This window comes from Daktulosphaira vitifoliae, unplaced genomic scaffold (assembly GCF_025091365.1).
Source record: "Daktulosphaira vitifoliae isolate Bord-2020 unplaced genomic scaffold, ASM2509136v1 Scaffold_5, whole genome shotgun sequence".
Taxonomy (NCBI): domain Eukaryota; kingdom Metazoa; phylum Arthropoda; class Insecta; order Hemiptera; family Phylloxeridae; genus Daktulosphaira; species Daktulosphaira vitifoliae.
The window spans coordinates 13856766-13864088 of NW_026099576.1; the positions used below are offsets into that span (position 1 = coordinate 13856766).

The window sequence follows — 7323 nt, forward strand, 5'->3', positions numbered from 1 at the left end:
TCTTATAGAAGTCATTTTAACCATCTCATACCAAAAAAAAAAAAAATAATTGATCAAAATCGAAAAGAAATCAAACTAGTTTGAATAAACATGACAAAGTAGATAAAATCCAATATCATTAAAGTATAATATTGTCACGATTTTTTCTTTACTGAGTTTAAAAATAAAATAATAATAATAAAATATCCATTATCAATACCAAAATTTTTTGATTACCGAAAAATATTATTATGTTACAAATATAACCAATAAAAAATTTTTTATAAGGTTACTGAACTTATATAAACTTATATATACTAAACTTTATACTTAACCGAATTTATTAACGTTATGATACAGTGATAAAATAAAATTTTATAAAATATTCTGTATCAAAAGTAATTTATAACGTCTTAAAAAACAATTATACATTTATTGAATCGTCGCCATAAAATCAATTATTGATAAATTAACAAAAACTGGCAATACAGATTTTTAAAACATATATCTTTAATTGACAATTAGTCAAAAATGAAACATTTCGCCATACGTTATTCAATAGAAATAATTTTTTTGTTTTGTGTTTTATTAATAACTATGTTCTACTTTTAAATAAATATGTCAATTATAAAAACTTCATCTATTTATCAACTCGAGTTATTGTTATGACATTGCCTGTTGAACTATACATATTTTTGTATGCAAGCTCATCACACTCAACGAAAAAGTCTCCATTGATGATGGTAATTATTAGACTCTGTACACTCGTACAAAGACGATGGCTCGCGTAAGTTCAAGGCTGAGCCTTGTTATATTAACACCAATATTACTGTAGTTTCTGTATATATATATATAGAATAAATGGAACAAGCATTAAGTCCATGCATTGAATGTTGTTTATATGGGTTGGTGACGTTTGATAATAAATATTAGCGCGTTGTTCTCATATAAATTAGAACCATCGCTCTAGAAAATTGGACAATACCATAGTGTTTAACATTTTCTTCATTGAGACACGTGAATTCTTTTATATATTTTTTTTAACAAATGTATTGACACATTTTATTTTAAATGTTAATCGTATTAAGTCATCATTATTATAACTTAGACCTCGTCATATAACACTTTACTACTGTATAAGTTATTAATTTATGAGCCTTTAAATTATCTCAAAACTGTGTGACATTAGGTACTTAAATCTATTAACACATATTTAAGTATTCTTTTGAAAAAAAAAACAATGTATTATATTCTACAAATCATGATTATAAGTGAATATTTATCCTCATCAATAGATATGAATAAAAAGTTAGATGCTTTAAATCATTATATGTCCTTCAACTAGAGATTAAAGTAGTAGTTATTTTTCTAATAATCATGATTATTTTGGGATTATAACATTATTTAACTCTTTAACTAAAAATTAAATATGTAAATCATTAAGCCTATTTAAAATTTTATTAGATATTCGTCATTTTTGTTATTGTAAAATTACTTAAATAACACTAGCAAATGTTTGTTTTACGAGAAGTATTTAAAACTGGCTGAAACTATTCGTTTTGTTCAACATAAATAAATATCAATTAATATGAATTAAAAATATATAGCAGTTCATTTTGTTAGAAGTATTGTCGTTTGTGGTTGAAATTAAGATATAATACAATATTACCAATTTATTAAATAAAATCAAAATTTCATAGCATGATATTTCAATTTTTTAATATAGAACTCATGTATTCTAGTGACCGGAATTTATTAACAGTCCTAATATTTTAATTATATTTGAACTAGTCTTAACTAGTTTATAAAAAACATTATCATAATTAATCATTCGACTAACCAGGTTTTGAAATCAAGTCAACTAATATTTTATTAAATTATCTAATACAAGTTAATAACATACCAGATTAATTTAAATTATAATATTATAAATATTTATAAATAATTCTTCACATCAAAGAGTTAAAATATTATATGATAAAAACATGTATTTGTATATTTAGATACATGCATAAATTAACAATCGTATACGATTGTATACCAAGGATTGTAAGCTTATAGGCTTAATATCGTATGTTAAATATTATATTAAAATATTTATTGGATTTAATATAGAGTCGAAATCAGTGGCGTATTAAAGATTTTTGAGAGTCGATGCACCATTATTATTGCGCACTTTTTTTTATCACATTACAAGTAAAAAATAAGATTTCTAACTCGGCTAATGTTTCCTTTAAACCATAGCAAACTGCTGCTGCTCCATATAATACACGCCACTTCTTGTAATTTCTATACAACAGCTACTTTTAATTAATTGAATTAAGTTAATTTATTAAATAAATTATATTCAATACCAGAAACGAAATTAAAAACAAAAGTTTTACATTTAGATAGTAAATTGAGTGACTTGTTTTATTTCGAATATGATTTCTAAAAGGATTATTTCAATGATCTTCAGGGTACCTAGAATTAATATTGTACTTAAAATTATATGTAACATGTATTCTCTTATAATTATAATATCGAATATTAATATAAGGTTTTTGTATAATATACACTATGTGTCTCTTTGTAGTATTATGTCATCGAATTATATTATTTTTCAAACGCTGGAAAAATTCATAATATTATCATGAGCAAACACAACAATAGAATAAAATAATAATTAAAAATTATTCTTTGATAGATCATAAAAAATCGTATCTGAAAACAAATGTTCAAAATCGCTTATAAAATTATAAAGATAAAATAAGAAGGTATGATGTAACAATAAATAGCTATTAACACGCATACAATANGTAACAATAAATAACTATTAACACGCATACAATGGATAATTGCATGCGTGAAAACATCAGTGGAACTATCAGTAATTTTTAGATACTATTTACGCTAAAAGTCTTTTTAGCTCTGTGATATTACAGATGTAAATAAAATTACTCCAAGTGTCAAGAAACTCTTGGCAACAAAATATAAGTACTGATAGATGCAAACAGCATAGGTATTGTATAAAAATAATTTTATTATTTATGTTAAAGCTATTGTGTAATACTGACATATTTTTATAATAAATATTCCACAAATATAGTATATTTTTAGGTGTACATCTATTATTATTTACATCTGTTTGTTTTATTAAGCTGTTAACCTTCAAATAAACAAAAAAATAATTTTCTAATTATACGATTGAATTTACTTGAGGTAAAACGGAAAATTGATTTTTGGTGACTATTTAAAGATGAAGGCGTTATTACTAACGTAATTGTGGGGAAATTTGGGCGTCATATCCCCTCGTGACAAAAATTATTTGGCTAAGGTACAATTTGTTTTTGTTTGGAAGGAGAAGTAAAAAATATTTATGTACATTGGCGATTCTTTTAATATTAGCCACTAGATTTCTCTTTAACTAATAATTATATTCAGAAAACACTTTTTGGTATTTTTTAAATTTTATGTTTTTTGATTCATTAATTATTAAGTATTTTGTGAATTAGATATATATTTATTTTATAAGCTAGTTAAAGTTGACTATGTTACCATTTAAAAAAATTAAGCTGACACCTTTATAAGGTATAAGATATGTGTTAAAAATATACTTAATAATTGATAAATCTATAAATGTGGGAAACTATAAAATACCAACAAGAATTTACTTAACATAATAATTATTTTAAGGGATATCGAATGAATATTAATAGAATCGCCTATATTTCATTACCTCAATTTATCGTAAGCATTTAGAATTTTTTTTTTTTTTAGGACAGTCCCCTTCATTTTAATTTACAGATTGGAATGACATTAAAAGTTATCCTTGAAAATGTTTATTACTGAAACTTAAATCATTTTTATCCCTTATACGTTAAAAGATATCAAGTGGATTATATTATAATAATCACGCTGTATATCTCTCCAAGACGAAACCCTAATTACAATACTATCTCCATAAATCTATAGAATCGTATTTGATGATACAGGATTTTTATGTACAAATTTAATCATTATCTATAAAATCAATAAAATGGCATTTAAACAAAATAAAAATATTTAATAGCATTTCACTTTAAAAATAAATACAAAGTGTTTGTTGATGTATTTGATACGTATTTCATATAACTTAATGCTAAAACAAATTAATTGTTGTTACCTTCGCATTGAAATAAAATTAAATACTAATTTTGGATTAAGTCATTTAAAATATTTAATTTTTTTGATATAGTTAAATTACTTATTATAACATAGTTTTAAATAAAGAAATGATTTATAACATATTCTTGAATATTTTTAGTTGACGTGAAATGTTTTTGCNTTTTTAGGACAGTCCCCTTCATTTTAATTTACAGATTGGAATGACATTAAAAGTTATCCTTGAAAATGTTTATTACTGACACTTAAATCATTTTTATCCCTTATACATTAAAAGATATTAAGTGGATTATATTATAATAATCACGCTGTATATCTCTCCAAGACGATACCCTAATTACGATACTATCTCCATAAATCTATAGAATCGCATTTGATGATACAGGATTTTTATGTACAAATTTAATCAGAAATATGTCACATAAGTGAGCAATCCTAAATCATTCATTGGAGTTGTAATGCATACATTTTATTATTTTGAATAAAACTAAGATAGAGAAGTATAAATAAAATATTGTTTATTAAACAAAAAAAAAATGATTAAATATAAAACAGAAAAAATAAGCAAATTACTATGTTAAATATCTAACGTAATGACATACATTTGAAAAAAAAAAACAAAAAAATTATTATTTATATATTTTCATAAGGAAAGTAATTTGATGTTATCACCAAATATATCTACTAAGAATCACGACATACAGGATAACTTAGACTTGACTAGATTGCTCTTTGGCTATGTTAAACCTAATTTTAATGTATAAAACCACTAAATATATATGTAAAAATTTATTAATGACCAAAAAAATATTAAAAGTAAGCTACTTTATTACAAAATAATGGTTTTTACTAATTGTAGTGGGTGTCTAGTTATAATGAAGGATGACATATGTTTTTCTATATCTAGACATCTATCATAGATTTAGTAGTATACTATCCAACAATAATTAATTGATTTTAACAGTCACATAATATCCAATAAAGCTTAAAAGCATTGATAAGATATTTATTTTTTGTATTTTTAATTTATTATAAAAATTTTGATCATAATTAATTAATTATAAATAATTATCCAAAAAAAAAAATTATTATTTTATGATATCAAAAATATTTATCATACATATATCGTTAATTGCCAAAACTGAAGTGTTATCTTTCTTTTAATGTTATTAAAAAACTTTTTTAATATTGATTTTGTCAATGAGATATTTGCAATGTATTCAAAACAGTTATTATGTGGTAATTCAAGTTATTTTACTTAAAATTAAGTGAAATTAATTGAAAATATTTGGCATAAGGAGAACGATATAATCATTTAATAATTTTTTCAATTAATTGCAATTATAACAAAATTAATTAAAAATGAATTTGTTTAATTTTTATGAAGTATTATTTAAGAATACTAAAAATGTGGTATAATGAATAAAATATGAAGCCTTTATAGAATATTGAAATTACATTATTCAATTATAATTAAAAAATAATCAAATAGTTTTCTAAATTTGTAACGATTACTTTATTATTTGATTGTAAATATGGATGTTTGATGTTTTTTTTTAATATCAGAAGAATAGTTACTTTAAAAAATCAGTGATTCTTAATAATTTTTACCATACATTATAAAAGATTCTTATTATAAAATATTACAAAAAATGATCACGTTCTGTAAGTCAGAAACTATACAAAATGATTTAACACTTATTTAATCGTTCATTTAAGTTCACACGCTATTAAGAGATAATTAAAACATTTTATTAATGATAAGATGTAATTTAAAAACATATTAAATATAATAAATGGAAAGTAACCTAGTTTTTATATTTTCTTACATCTATAAAATCAATAAAATGGCATTTAAACAAAATAAAAATATTTAATAGCATTTTCACTTTAAAAAGAAATACAAAGTGTTTGTTAATGTATTTGATACTTATTTCATATAACTTAATGCTAAAACAAATTAATTGTTGTTACCTTCGTATTGAAATAAAATTAAATACTAATTTTGGATTAAGTCATTTAAAATATTTAATTTTTCTTGATATAGTTAAATTACTTATTATAACATAGTTTTGAATAAAGAAATGATTTATAACATATTCTTGAATATTTTTAGTTGACGTGAAATGTTTTTGTCACTTTATTATATCTTTTTGGTTACCAAAAAATACCAAAATAAATTAAATATTTTCAAACTTTGAAGTTGCTCTCATTAAATACAAAATTGATGCCAACATTATAATGACAGCTGACAATTCACCAGATGGTTGTTTTATATGTGACCTTATGTATTTAATTATTAATTTTATGTCTAGGTTCAGTTTGAATGGAATTCTATACTTCAGTTTGCGAAATTATAGGAAATAAAATATCACATTCCGCAAGATATAAAAAACATTTGTTTACACAAATAGTAATATAAAGAATGTCAAAAAGCAAAAACGGATAGATTATAATATTGTTCTAAAATATTTTGATTAGTTGTCTAATCAAAGCAATTGACGATTCGGTAAAAATTTTTCGTAGTCGAAACATTAATGATAGTAACCTTTGTTCCTTTATTAAAATTACTATTGTTATTTTTTTATTAGTTATATAGTATTAGCACACATTGAACTCTTCTAATTTCAAGTGTCATAACATGTGTACACAGATATTGTATAATTGGTTTGTTGTTTTTGTTTTTTTAATAAGTTATAGATAAATTGTTTAAAAAATTACATACGAAATATACTTTTAATAAAAAAAGTTGGTTAGTAACTTATTTTGAACTTATTATATTTAACTTAATTAATATTTTAATGTATAGATGGAAAAAAACCGGAGGTGGTATTACAGTCATGCATTCGTGGTTACATCAATTGTGATGGCGTTTTGTATTATTTCGGTCATCGGTCAAAGTGATTTAGCTGGGTCTTATTGCGCTTCAAGATCTCGAGGATGCTGTCCTGGTCGTCAAGACGAATGTTCCGTACCTATTTTAGGTACTTTGTGTTATTGTGATGATTTTTGCAACCATACTCGATCTGAAGACTGTTGTCCAGATTACTGGTCGTACTGTAAGGGTATCATAACACCATTACCAATTAAACGTAAGCCTATAAAACTATTTTATTCATAAATTAATCAAAAAGATTTATTTTTATTTTTATTTAAAATTTAATGATATACATAACTATAAATTTATATATATATATATAT

At 22.7% G+C, this 7323-nt stretch overlaps 1 long non-coding RNA gene across 1 annotated transcript; it reads left to right on the plus strand.

Annotated features, from left to right (window-relative positions):
* Positions 1-2799: 2799 nt before the first annotated feature.
* Positions 2800-7250, plus strand: LOC126908656 (uncharacterized). Its single transcript, XR_007704808.1, has 3 exons — positions 2800-2980; positions 6438-6631; positions 6932-7250. It is a non-coding gene; the product is annotated as an uncharacterized LOC126908656 (long non-coding RNA).
* The last annotated feature ends 73 nt before the right edge of the window (positions 7251-7323 follow it).